A 15004-nucleotide genomic window follows, 5' to 3' on the forward strand; every position below is an offset into this window, starting at 1 on the left:
TGATGGATCAGCAGGAAGAGAGGGGGCAGGAGTGGGAATTTGGATCACAAGTCCTGATAAAGAAAGTAAGTTTCTCTCCTACAAGAATTTTGATTGCACTAACAATATGGCCGAGTATGAATCTCTGATTTTGGGATTAGAAGCTTTATTAAAATTGAAAGCTAGAAATATTGTTGTTTGTGGAGATTCTGAATTGGTAATAAAACAAGTGGAAGGTGCTTACCAAACCAAGGATGTAAGGATGAGGGCATATAGAAACTTAGTGTTGGATATGTTGGAAAAGTTTCAAACTCATACTTTCAGTATCAACACCAGAGATCAAAACTCTGTTGCAGACTCTCTTGTTGTTTCAACCAGCCTTTTTATTATTCCTACACACTCTTCTGGAAAATATGAGGTGGAAGTCCGTCACAGACCAGTTATACCAGATAACATCATTAATTGGCAGGTCTTTGAGGATGATCAGCAGGTGAGGAATTTCATTGAGTTAAAGGAAGAATTTCAGAGCACCCAAATGGATTAGCAAAATATGTTTGTGGAATCAAAGGAAAAGCCTGAAGTCTTACAATTATAAAACAACTTGATTCCAAAGGGACTCATTCCCCTTGAGAAATTGTTTGATCGAAACAATGTATTCAAAGCACCAAAATTACAAGCTGATGAAGAAGAGGTGGAAAGCTACAATTTAGGAGATTCACTTATGCCTAAGATGGTCAAGATTTCAAAATTTCTTTCAGCTGATATGAAGACTAAATATGTTGAGATGATGAAGAGGTTCATTGATGTATTTGCATGGAGCTATGCTGACTTGAATCAATATGACTCCTCAATTATACAGCATACCATTCCTATTAAGTAGAATGAAAAGCCTTTCAAGCAGAAGTTAAGAAGAATTAATCCTCTTCTTATGCCATTGATTGAAAAGGAAGTGAAGAAACTCTTTGATTCTAGAATTATTGTTCCAATCAGATTCTCAAATTAGCTTGCGAATTTGGTCCCAGTTAGGAAAAAGAGTGGAGAGATCAGGATTTGTATAGACTTCAGAAATTTGAATAAAGCTTCATTGAAAGATAATTATCCTCTTCCAAAGATGGATCTGATTCTGCAAAACATTGTTGGTTCACAAAGGATGTCTATGCTTGATGGTTTCTCAGGGTACAATCAGATTCTTGTTCATCCAAATGATCAAGAGAAAACATCCTTCACAACGCCATGGGGAACATTCATGTACGCCAAGATGCCTTTTGGTCTCATGAATGCAGGAGCCACCTTCCAGAGAGCAATGGATATTTCTTTTGCTGAAGAAAAGGACAAATCAGTGGTGGTTTATCTTGATGACATCACAGTTTTTTCAAAGAGAGAAGAAGATCATTTGAAGCACCTTGAAAGAGTTCTGCTGAAGTGTAGAAGGTTTGGTGTTTCTCTTAATCCAACCAAAATTATTTTTTCTTTAACCTCTAGCACTTCTTGGTCATATTATTTCTGAGGAAGGAATCAGGATTGATCCTAATAGAGTTAGTGCAATTCAAAAGCTAGATTTGTCAAGGAGTAGAAAAGAGATTCAATCTTTCCTTGGAAAAGTTAACTTTGTTAGAAGATTCATTCCTAACTTTGCTGAAGTTGTCAAGAATATAAAAAAGATGTTAAAAAAGGGAGTGGATTTCAAGTGGACAGCTGAAGCAAAGAAATCATTTGAGGAGATCAAGAAGGCACTCACACAAGCACCAGTACTTATCAGCCCAGATTTTACCAAGGAGTTCCTTATTTTTACATTTGCTTCTGAGGACACAATTGTTGGAGTTCTACTGCAAAAGGGAATTCAAGATACTGAGCAACCTATTTCTTTCTTTAGCAAGACATTAGCAAATGTTGAACTAAAATATAACATCCTAGAGAAGTAAGCCTATGCCTTGGTGAAAGCAATAAAAGATTTCAGAATTTATGTTTTGCATTCTCACATTGTTGCCTACGTTCCAAATGCTGTTATAAAGGATATTCTTACACAAGTTGATCCAGATTGAAAAAGGGGCAAGTGGATAGAAAAATTGTTAGAGCATGACATTGAGATTAAACCCACAAAGTTGGTAAAGGGTCAAGGCTTAGCCAAGCTGCTGACATAATCAAATTTGGACTGTCTTGATATTAACTTGAGTACAGAGATCTCAGAAATTTCTGAAAATGAAGAGGAATTGGTCCAAATAAATGAAAAATTCTTGTTGTCAGAATGGTACAAGGATATAGCATTTGTTTTGCAGCATAATAGAGCCCCTTATAATCTTTCAAAATCCAAAGCCCGGTTTGTCAAGCTAAAATCTCTAAGATATTTTGTGTATGACCAAAATTTGTTTTGGAAAGATGCAAGAGGGATATTGTTAAATTGCCTCATTGAAGAAGAAGCTGATAAAGTCATTGATGAATTTCATAAGGGTGATTGTGGGGGACATCACTATTGGAAAGCTACTGCAAACAAGATCTTGAGGGCTGGCTACTTTTGGCCAACTATGTTCAGAGATATCTATAAAAAGATAGCTACATGTCATGAATGTCAAGTATTTGAAGGAAAGAGGAAGCTTATGCCACTGCCCTTGGTTCCCATATATGTTGAAGCGCCTTTCCAGCAATGGGGATTAGATTTTATAGGGGAAATCCATCCTCCTTCATCAGGTCAGCATCACTGGATTCTCACAGCCACTGATTACTTTACAAAATGGATAGAAGCGGTACCAACAAGGCAAGCAAATGATTAAGTGATTATCTCTTCCTTAGAAAATAATATATTATCAATATTTGGTTGTCCAATGAAGATTATAACTGGAAATGCTCAAGCTTTTAAGTCCAAGAAGATGATTAATTTTTGCCATCAGTATCACATTTCTCTTGGGCATTCTACTGCTTATTATCCACAAGGAAATGGCCTTTCTAAATCATCAAACAAGAGCCTTGTAAGAATCATCAAGAAGCTGCTGCAGGAAAATAAGAAATCTTGGCATTTGAAATTAAAGTATGCTTTGTCGGCTGACCAGATTTGTACAAAGAGATCCATTGGAACATCGCCATATGAGTTAGTATACGGTGCTGAAGCCATATTTCCAACATCCCTTGGAGTACCTGTGATGAAGCTGATTTAAGGATTAGAGGAGGAACCAAATGCTGTACAAAGAAGAATCAATCAGCTGATAGCCTTACAGGAGAAAAGAAATGAGGTGTTTGACAGTCATCAACAAAGTCAGAACAGAATCAAGAGAACATTTGATAAAAAGATCAAAGTAGTTACCTTTCAGATCCATGATAAAGTGTTGAAATGGGAAGCTAGAATCGAAGAAAAAGGTAAGCATGGTAAATTTGAAAATCTGTGGAAAGGGCCATATCAAATTTCTGCTTTTCATGGAAATAATACTTACATTTTGCAAGATATTGATGAAAAACCATATGCTAGAGGACCTGTCAATGGCAGGTTCCTAAAGCATTATTATTGATCAAAATTCTACCAGTTTCTCACAACATTGTATATACCTGTTTTATCAGTTTTTCTTTTGTTGCAAATAATGACAAGCTGAACAGAAATCTCAAGCCTAAGGTGAAGGCCCAAGAAGCTGGAAAGGAATGCTCGTAAAGAAAATATATGTTTTTCATAAAATGGACAAAGCACTGGACCTGTGAGTTCTTAGTGTACTACAGGAGCACACTATCCCAAGTGGAGCCACTGTTATCACTTAAGAATTCTAATGCCAAAATTTCTCATACTAGCTTGATGATAAAGGTCAGTGTTAGTCTAACTTTGATTTCGTTTTCCTTAGAGTCTGAGTCTTTGGAGGTCTTGAGTCAAGCATGCATTCTCATCTATCATTGGTCACCCTCATTCATCACCAATATCATAGCCATGTGTCAGTTTGGTTTAAAAAAAAAAACCATTATGTCCCACAAAGCCTTTTTAGGTGATTGCGTAGCGCATGTAACCATTCTGAAGTGTTTTCGCAGCGCATTAATCCTTTTAGCAGTTTTGCAGCGCAAAGGTTCATTAGGTGATTACGCAGTGCAAAATTCCTTTAGGTGTTTTCGCAGCGCGATAGGTTTTAGGTGATTTCGCAGCGCAATATTCAAAATTTACACTGATCACACTGCGAAATCAGAGATTCGTGCATTCAGCAGCGAATCTTTCCCAACTGTCAAATATGTCAAGTTAACCTATGGCTACATCATTCATTGTCAGTTTATGCACTCCATACATCATCTCCAACCACTTATCTCCATCATTGCAATCACAAGGTACATTGGTACACACGAAATACAAGTTCCAAGAAAGGCCAAGTGTGCTCGGTTTTAATGATGATTGTAGGCTTTGCATGAGAAACAAATCTACTAGATTTCAATTTGAAAACATCGTCATCAAGCGAGGCAGCTATCAAGCGAGGCAGCCATTCAAGCGAGGCAGAGTTGGGAGTTTGAGCAGCGCTAGCATTTCCAACCTACAGGTCACTGAATCTTCATGGAGGGATCGGCAGAAAGGAAAGACCATAGATCAGGCAAATGTCTGAGAAACGAGCCTGAAGGTTTGGATATAACCTTGAAGAACAGAGAGGTCAAACAGGCATTTAAACAAGCTGGATGTTGGAATTTTTGCAAGAAGCTCCAGGGAGGACATGCACAAGTGACTAAGGAATTTGCACTGAATTTCACAGGGCTAAACTCAAAGGTTGGCATGTTGGAATTGCAAGTCTCACCAGACATGATATCCACAGTTACAAAAATACCAAGAGGGCAAGAAAATTGGTTCAATAATTTCAAATTTGACATGAATCCATGCAAAGAATTTCTAAAACAGGAGTTCATTAACTCAGATTTGAGCAAGTCTGTTCCTAGAAGTTATGTTAAAGAATCATATGCTCAATTGCTTACTTGTATACAGAAGTATCTGACCTGTGAAGGGAGATATAACAAAGTGTATTCATACCATTTTAAATTGTTGTTGCATTTCACAGGGAAAACATCTATTGATCTACCTTTTTACTTGTTTCGCAGCTTAAGTAAAATGTGTGATAAGGTACAACTGAGAAAGGAAGCCTGTGAGACTTCACTATTCCACCATGGCTTGGTTAAGTTAATGGTTCTGCATGAACTCTAGAGGGTAGGCAGAGACTGGGACACGTTCATATTCATGTCTGGTTTCAAGAGCAAGACCGATCTCAACCCTCTAACGACAAAAGAACCTTCAACAACAACCAGTCCTCAAACAAAAACAAGAGCCAAGAGGGTTTCAAAGTTAAAAGCAAGGAAACAAGTTGGAGAGTCTACCAAGCCACTGACTATTTAGGATACACCCCAATAGTCAAATAAAGAAAAAAATCAGGTCAAAGAAACTGCAGATGAATCAAGTAGAAGAGAAGGAGTTCAAAGAAGAAGGACTAGAAGTCAGGTGGCAAAAGAAAAGGGTAAGTCAGTGGCTATTGAAAAAAGCCCTGTTTCAAGGGGAGATTTCAATGACTTATTGCAAGCCATTGACATTGAAGAATCCCCACTAGTGCAAGCTGATTTGATCGAGTCAGATAAAGAGAAAGCCAAGAAAGTTAAAGCCTTGAAGAAACTCAAATTTGATGAGAAAGTTGAACTATTTGTTTTCAAGCCCAGGAGACCCATAACGAGGAAGTTCAAACAAGTACAGGAGGTACCACCAAGGGCAGATGAAACAGGGGAGGAAACACGACCTCATGAAAGAAAGGATAAAGGCAAAACAGTTGCCACTCAAGAAGAAGGTAATGTGGAAGACTTGAAAAAGAAATTAGGATTGGCCAACCTTGAAATTGCTAGACTAAAGAAGGCTGCTAGGAAATTTGTAGTTAAGGAGGCTTATTTCAACCAGATGCAAGCTCGGTGGGAGGACCAAAATTTTCAAATTCCTGAAGTGGTTGATTTTAGTGTTCAATTCCGTAGCTAGACTACTCCTGCAATAAAGGAAGCTTAGTTTATTAGAAAAGTCAATACAAACCTCAGGTCTGGGATCAAAGTCATGAAAAAACAAGTTGAAGACTTAAAGATACAGTTGAGCTAGCTACAAGAATCTCCATGAAGAAATCTCACTACAAGTAAGGCTATGTCTCAAAGTTTTGATGTTTTTGCTTGGTATAATCCTTCTTGAAGAATCAAACATCCCATTTAGTTTTGGAAAGTTTTGAAACAGTTGGAAGAATGTTTTAACTGTAAAGTGCTCAAATAGTAAAATTTTGGGTTGAAACTGTGATTTTTGAAACAACTCAGTGGTTTCGTAGTGCACTACGAAATTGCTGAAGGTGATGTCTAAAGCTTAGTAGTTTCGTAGTGTGCTATGAAACTGCTGAAGTTAAACAGCCTAATTTCAATTAACTGGTTTTGAATATGAGCGGGAATTTTTGAAAGGGGAATGTCTACAAGGTATGCAGGGCATCAGCTAAAGCTATTAAGATTCAACTAGGTCAAGACAGGTGGAGATAATATGTATTCGAATCCAACTTTTTATTTTTGTTATAAAGTGAGAATATTTACCACACTTCAGAATATGTGAAACAGTTTGCAAGAATTTTGGCTTTCATGCATGAAAACGGTGGACAGCACATCAAGGACGTGGTAGTCTGCTCCGTTTTGGGTAATTAAAAGATAAAAGATATACTTCGTTGGATCCAAACGTTTTGAGGCAAACTAAAGACCGTTACATAGGGGTAGTTTCCTATGTTTCAGGGCATTGGAAAACATGTGACATTGAAGACAAACATGGAGCCTTGAAGACCCATTACAACCAAACTAGAAGGGGACTAGATGTCAAATAACGAGGATGATTGTAGACCAAGGCTGTTATGGAATTAGAGTCCTACTTGATTTAGATATCTAGAAGGTCTAGTGGAAGTTTGTTACATTAAATATGCAGTTAAAAGCTAAACAGATGTCATTAGAAGTCGTTTTCGAGTTCCCTTAATGTTCAAGGAGGAACTCTATATATAGAAGGATGGGAAATGTAATAGAGGAGGGAATTTTATGTAAAAAAGCCTGTTTTCAAGCTTATGTAAAGACTCTGTCCTTTGGTAATACAATAATGGTTTTTTTTGCTGCTCAAGAATCATAGTGACTTCAATGTATGAATTCCTCTTGTTGTCTTTCATGTTGTTTACAGTTTGATGAGTACTTGATTACTTAGAAATCACATGCTGTGTTCTAATTTCCTTCACGTACTCATATACTGTCCCTTTTGTGTCCGCTGTCCTTTATGTATATTGAAGTCTGAATGCCTTGATTTCATTGCAAAGCCAATTCATTGTTAATGCTAAATGACATATGACTCCATGAGCCCAATGGATGCTTGTTAATTTAGATTTTACCATCCTCATCACTATTTGTTTCATAAAAGAGTTAGCCATCTCAATCACAATCACAAATCTTAAACCCTTTGAGAGAGCCCTCTCAGGCTAAGGAGGCTAAGCCTTAGCTAAAAGATTGGTCTGAAACAATTACTTGAAGTCTTCCTGGTCTGCAGCCTTCCAGGGTTTGATTTTGAGATAACACCAGGCCTCCTAATTTTGATGGGGAAGTGAAGAAATTAGAAGATGTATAAGTATGACTGCTTGGGATGAATAAGTTCTTCATATTAGATGATTATTTAGAGAATATGAAATCCAACATAGCTATCTTTAGTCTCAAGGGAAAATAGGATTTATGGTGGGAAAATGTTAAGTGTGACAAAGGCATCATGGAAGAGTAAATTAGTTGGCATGAATTTAAAATGCTCTTCAGGAATAGGTACTTGTCTGAGAGATATTATGATGGGAATGCTAGGGAATTCCATGAGATCAAGATGGGTTACATGACCAAGTTTATGTATTTATTGAGGTATGTTCCCTACTTCAAGGATGAGAAAACAAAGGTCCAAAGCTTCATCAATAGATTTCCTTTAGCATTTAAATATCAGATCGAGTATGATGAGCCCTAGTCATTTAAGGAAGTCATCGGTAAGCTCAATCATTGTTATGAGTAGTCTAAGCACAAGACTGAGTTCAATCATGACTGGAAAGGTAATGAGAAAACTAAAGGAAAATGGACTAAAAATAAAGGAATACCTTAAGATCCATGTGACAAGGAGAATGTGGAACCTCATAAGAAGTTCAATGTAGCTGAGAGTGGACATGGTTCTTAGCCTGAGGAACAAAAAAATAAAGGTGATGGTAGGAAGGTGTTGGACTTGTGGTGGAGAGTATTGTAGGAGAGTTTTCCATCACATTAGGGTGACAAACCTCAATTCTACAATGCTCAAGAGATAGTTAGAGATGTTGGTCATAATATCCATTAGATTTATGCAGTAACGGATAACAAGTAGGAATATCATCAAGCATCCATTATTAAGATGGAAGGTAATATTCTCGTCAAGTTATTTCTATTTTGATTGATCATGGATTGAAATATATCTATATTAGTCCTGACCTAGTGGATCAATGTTGGTTGAGTAAAGAAGTGCATGTAGAATCTTGGTTGGTGCCATTGGTGAGAGGAACCAAGAGAAGAGTTCATCATTGGGTTAGTTCTTGTGCATTTTATCTTGATGGTATGCCTACATTAGCACATCTAAATTTGCTTCCTTTGGGATCATATAACATGCTTTTGGGGATGGATTGGATGTTCATTCACATGATCAAGGTATATTTTTAAGACAAGGCCATTGAGCACTTGGATGATGATGGAGAAAGGATAATCTTGCATGGAAAAAGAACCATATATCAATGAGAATGGTTACAACTATGCAAGAAAAGTGCATTTGCAGGAAGGGATGTGTGTAGTTTGAACTTCATATTTCCAGTGAAAAAGTGAAAGAGGATGAGGATGATGAAGCCTTGAAGAGGTATCTTGTTATGAATAAGTTTTAGGATGTGTTTTCTACAAACATGCTAGAGTTTCATCGTCATAGAGAGATGGAATTTTCTATTGAGTTGATGTCGGGAGTGACACCAACATCCAAGGCACCATAGAGGATGAGTAATCCAAAGTTGGTGGAACTAAAGTTACAACTTAAAGAAATACTTGACAAATGATACATAAGACCAAGTGTATGTCCTTGGGGTGCACCAATGTTGTTTGTAAGGAATAAGGATGGTACTCTTAAATTGTGCATTGATTATAGGCAATTTAACAAAGTGAGTATCAAGAATAGGTATCCATTGTTGCGGATTGATGACTTGTTTGATCAGCTGAAGGGAGTTGCAGTGTTTTTGAAGATTGATTTAATAGTAGGATATCATCAGGTGCGCATCAAAGAAGATGACATTTACAAGATTGCATTTTGTACAAGGCATGGGTGTTATGAGTTTGTGGTGGTTTCTTTTCGGCTTACCAATGCTCCAACCACCTCCATGTGTTTGATGAAAAATGTGTTGTGCCATTATCTAGATAAGTTTATGATAATATTTTTTGATGACATATTGGTATATTCAAAGAATGAGGAGGAGCATGCAAAGCACGTGACAGTAATATTGAGTGTATTGAGAGTGCATCAATTCTATGCTAAGCTCAACTAGTGCAGTTTCTTTCAGACTCGGATTCATTACTTGGGACATGTTGCTTCCATGGAAGGGATAGCAGTGAATCTGGAAAATATTAAAGCTATCATGAGTGGCCAAATTCAAGGAATGTGGATGAGGTCAGATCATTCATGGAACCAACAAGTTATTATAGGAGGTTCATTAGGAACTTCTCAAAGATTGGCTATCCTATTACATTTTTGTAGAGGAAAGGGAATAATTTTGATTGGATTGAGGAGTGTGCAACTAGTTTTGAGTAGTTGAAGTGTTTCCTTACAAATTCTCTAGTCTTGAAGATTATAGATCCTAATAAGGAGCTTGTGGCTTGTACATATTCTTGCAAGGAAGAATTTGGTGGAGTCTTGATGTAGGAAGGACAGGTGTTTTTTTATGAATCAAGGAAGTTGAATGAGCACGAACATAACTATGTGATTCATGACCTTGAGTTGGTAGAAATAATTCATGCATTGAATATGTGGAGACATTATCTCCTTGGCAGGAGGTTTGTTTTGATGAGTGATCACAGTTGACTAAGGTATTTGTTTGACCAACCCAATTTGAACTCTAGGAAATCTAGATGTTTTGCTACCCTTGGTGAGTTTGACTTTGAGATCGAGCACATCAAGGGAAAGGAGAATATAGTTGCAGATGCTCTTAGTAGGAGAGTGCAGGTGAACCTTATTTAATTTTTTAGCACTTATGGGACATATTTGTAGGATAAAATCTTGCATGCAGGGCAACATGATGAGAAGTACTAGCAACTGAAATAGAGATTGTAGTAGCATGGTGAAGGTGATATAAGTGAGGAGTATCACCTCATTATAGATGGCTTGGTTAGAATTAAGAAAAGGATTTATGTGCCTGATAGTGGTGAGTTTAAGAAGCTTATCTTGAGAGAGTTTCATGTGAAATCATAATCAAACCACCCAGGATACTAGAAGACTTTGACAGTTGTTAAAAACTTCAACTATTGGCTAAATTTGAAGAAAGAGGTTGCTAATTTTGTTGCAAGGTGATTATATTATCAACAAGTGAAATCAGAGTGTAAGAATCTAGTTGGTTTATTGTAGTTATTCCAATTGTAGAATGGAAATGGGAGCTCAATTCCATTGACTTCATTACAAGTTGTTTCAAGAGATCGAGACAACATGATTCCATCATGGTTGTGGTTGACAGGATGATTAAGGAAGCTCACTTCATTGCAATTAAGTCTACCAATTCATCTAGTGAGGAACCTTAGATCTTTATTAGGGAGATAGTGAGGTTGCATGGTGTTCCCTAGAATATTATATCAGATAGAGATGTCAAGCTCACTTCCAATTTTTGGAAGGAGTTGTTTGTAGGCTTGGGGATAGAGTTAGCCTTCACTACAGCTTATCATCCATAGAAAGATGGCAAGATAGAGAGGGTTAATAGGATTCTTGAGGATATGTTGAGGATGTATTTCATGCATCAATAGAGGAAGTGGGAAGAGTATCCTACAACAATACAATTTGCATATAAAAATGGGTATTAGGAGTCCTTGAAGAGAGTCCATTTGAGGCTCTCTATGGGCAGAGTTGTAATACTCCTATCAGTTGGAGTGATCCAATTAATAGGGTATTGATTGGATCAGATTTGTTGGATGAGATGGAGTAGGAGATGTAGGTTATTAGAAGGAATTTGAAAACAACACAAGATAGGTAGAAGAATTATGTAGATCAACATAGAGCATTCAAGGAGTTTTAGGTTGGAGAGCATGTGTACTTGCACATCAAACCCAAGAGGATCTCCTTGAGGATTAGATCATATGCCAAGCTAACACCTCGGTATTGTGGGCCTTATGAGATCCTTGAGAGGATTGGACTAGTGGCCTACAGACTTCCACTACCGCCAATAGTGAAATTCCATTATTTTTTCCATATTTCATTGCTTAAGGGATATGTGAAAGATGGTGATCATGTGATTGATTGGTATATATCGTAGGTGGAACCAGAGGGAGATTTCCATCTAGAGCCATAATGCATATTGCACCAGAAACAACTCATGCTCCGAAACTAAGCAACAAAGTAGATTAAAAAGTAGTGGAAGCACTTTGTGCCCAATGAAGGTACATGGGAGATGAATGATCAAATGTAGGCTTTGGATCCTTCCTTGTTTGCTGGTTCAACATATGTGTTTAGTATATGAGTTTTTGGTGTGTATATATGTATGTCATTCAAAATACCCATCAAGCTATGATATAAAGCTCCAATAAGTGGTACGTTTTTCATTTTGGTCATGTTGTTCATGGTTTTCAATAGTTGTTTACTGTAAATACTACATCGAGCTTGTATATTTTAACCCCGTAAAAAAATTACCTACATACAAATTCTAAAAATAGAAAATAAAGAATGGAGAGAGTATAAAACATAAAACATATATACACAGAGATTTTCCCTTGGATCCCAAAACCAGGACTACCAGATTGATTTTTCATTATATTCCTTCCAATGTTAAATAAATATATATACATGTCGAAGCATCCATAAATCCCAATCCATTAACCCTGGATTAGAACATAACCGTAGTTCCCTTGACTGGATCTACAAAATAAAATGGGAAGAAAACCATCATGGCCAAAACCATTTGCGAAAACCACGCACAAAACCATAGGTAGGTATGACCACCTAATATACGGTCCAAAAAAAGTTTCTTCGGATCACTGCACTGGACCCCATAGATGGGGGCTATTGCTCCCCCTGCTATTCCTGGCGCAACAAATAGAGGGGGTTATCGCCCCTCCCTATGACCCCCTCGCACGTGGGGCTAGTCATGGAAAGAATATAACATACACCCAACATTCTCCCACTTGTTGTTTTCTTTCCACAAGGGGCCCCAGGAGAGATTATTCATTGGTCCAGCCTTGCAATTCCCATTGTTTCTCTACACTAAGAGAACTTCTCAGTGCTCATAGACCTTTTCAATGCATCTGCACTATTCTTCAAAGTGTCTACCTTTACCAACAACACCTTTTTGTCGTCAACCATATCCATTACAAAGTGATACTGAACATCAATGTTCTTTTTCTTCGAATGATAAGTAGGGTTATTTGGCAACAAAATTGCACTTTTGTTGTCACAGTCTATCCTTATAGCTCGCTATACTAACCCCATACTTGAACACAATCTCTGCAACCAAACTGCTTCCTTGCTTGCATGAGTGGCTACCATGTATTATGCCTTTGTAGTTTAAAGTGCCACTCCAAACTCTCTTACTCATCCAAATGACTACACCTCCAAATAAGTTAAACACATACCCACTTGTAGATCTTCTCAGATCCAGATCTCCAGCCCAGTCTACATCAACAAAGCCATGGATGTCCAAAAATATGTCCAATCCTGGTCTTCCTTGATAGCACAGACCATAATCACTATTGACATGCAAATTCTTAAATATTTGCTTCACCGCTATCTAATTCTCCTTCCCTGGTTTTAACATAAACCTGCTCAGTACTCCCAGTACATGTAGAATGTATGGTCTAGTACAAACCATTGGATACATCAAGCTATCTACTGCACTTTCATATGGAACACAGGACATGTCCTCTTCCTCTTGTTGTGTCTTGGGACATTGTTCAATAGATAAATTTACACCTATAGGAATAGGAACCTTCACCAGTTTACTATCCTGCATATTAAACCTTTGCAATATTGTCTAAACATACTTCCTTTCGTTTAACTAGAGATTCCTTTTTGCCTGATCTCATTTAATTTCCATGCCAAAATTACAGTTTGCAGCACCAAGGTATTTCATGTTGAATTTGGAGGACAATTGGGTCTTCAATTCCTAGATAATTTCTTTTTTATTTCCAATCAACAACATATCATCCACATACAAGACCAAATAAATAACACGGTCACCAATTAATTTAAAATACACACAATGATCTCCTTTACTTCTTTTGAAGCCAAGTCCCTGTATATATGTATCAAATTTCTAATACCACATTCTTGATGACTGTTTTAACCCATACAGAGACTTTTTTAACCTGCATACCAGTTATTTCTTACCCTTCACTGCAAAGCCTTTAAGTTGCTTCATGTAGATCTCTTCTTCCAAATCCCCATGAAGAAATTCTATCTCCACATCCATCTGTACTACCTCAAAATCAAAAGCAACAACAATAGATAAAATTAATCTAATAGAATCTACCTTGGCAACAAGAGAAAAAATATTACTAAAATGAATTCTTAGCTCCTGGGAATAACCTTTTGCTACCAACCAAGATTTTTGTTTCTCCACCTTTCCTTTTGTATTCATATTCTTCCTAAACACCCATTTACTTCTAATGGGATTCCTTCCAACGAGAAACTCCGCCAGATCCCAAGCCTCATTTTTAATTAAAGATGCCATTTCATCAACCATGGCCTTTTTCCAAAGTTTTCCATCCTCTGAATCTACTGCTTCCTTGACAATTCTCGGATCATCATCAGTAATTGATAAAGAAAAATTTTAATAGAAAGAAGTTGGACTATACTTTTCTGGCTACCTTTTTTCTCGAACTAATCTTCTCACAACTGGATTTTGTGGCTCTTCATCTTTTGATTCCTCTTCTGTTGTAGAGTCTGATTCCTCCTCCTTTATCTCAAACTCTATCTTCTTAGGTTCCTTTGGTAGGACTTCATTTTTAATAACATATTTCACCTCTCTAAACACTGCGTCACGACTATGCATAACCTTCCTTGTTTCTAGGTTCCAAAGCTTATAACCTTTCAAACCATCCTTATACCCAATAAAGATGCACCTTTCAGATTTACTATCCAACTTGGTTCTTTTCTCCCTTGGAAAATGTACATATGCTTCACATCCAAATACCCTCAGATGTGAAAGAGAGGCTTTCATACTAGTCCATACCTCTTGTGGAGTCTTATCCTCCAACGATGATGAAGGTGATCTGTTGACCAGGTAACATGTAGTCTCCACTGCCTCTACCCAGAATTTATGTCCTAACTGGACACCACTGAGAATGCTTCTTGCTTTTTCCATCAATGTCCTATTCATTATTTCTATAACTCCATTTTGTTGAGGTGTGTATGGATTAATATTATGCCATGCTATACCACACTTCTTACAGAAATCTTCAAATTACTTCTTGCAAAACTCTCCACTGTTATCTATCCTCAACGCCTTTATCTTCTTCTCTATTTGGTTTTCCACCAGAGCCTTAAATTCTTTAAACCTATCAAAGAATTCAAATTAAGTCCTAAGGAAATATATCCATGTATTCCTTGAGAAGTCATCTATAAATGATACATAGTACATAGACTTACCTAGTGATGGAATTGACAGAGTTCCAAACACATCACCATGCACAAGCTCTAATATTTGTTTCGCCCTCTTAGCACCAGAGGGGAAACTCACCTGATTCTACTTCCCATATACACAATTTTCACTGAAATAAAATTCGAGAGAGAAATTAGACATAGCTTATACCATACCATTATTGTGAAGTA

This window comes from Pinus tabuliformis, chromosome J (genome assembly GCF_031772625.1).
Source record: "Pinus tabuliformis cultivar Carrire ecotype Pingquan chromosome J, CPIR1, whole genome shotgun sequence".
In the NCBI taxonomy this organism is placed as follows: Eukaryota; Viridiplantae; Streptophyta; class Pinopsida; order Pinales; family Pinaceae; genus Pinus; species Pinus tabuliformis.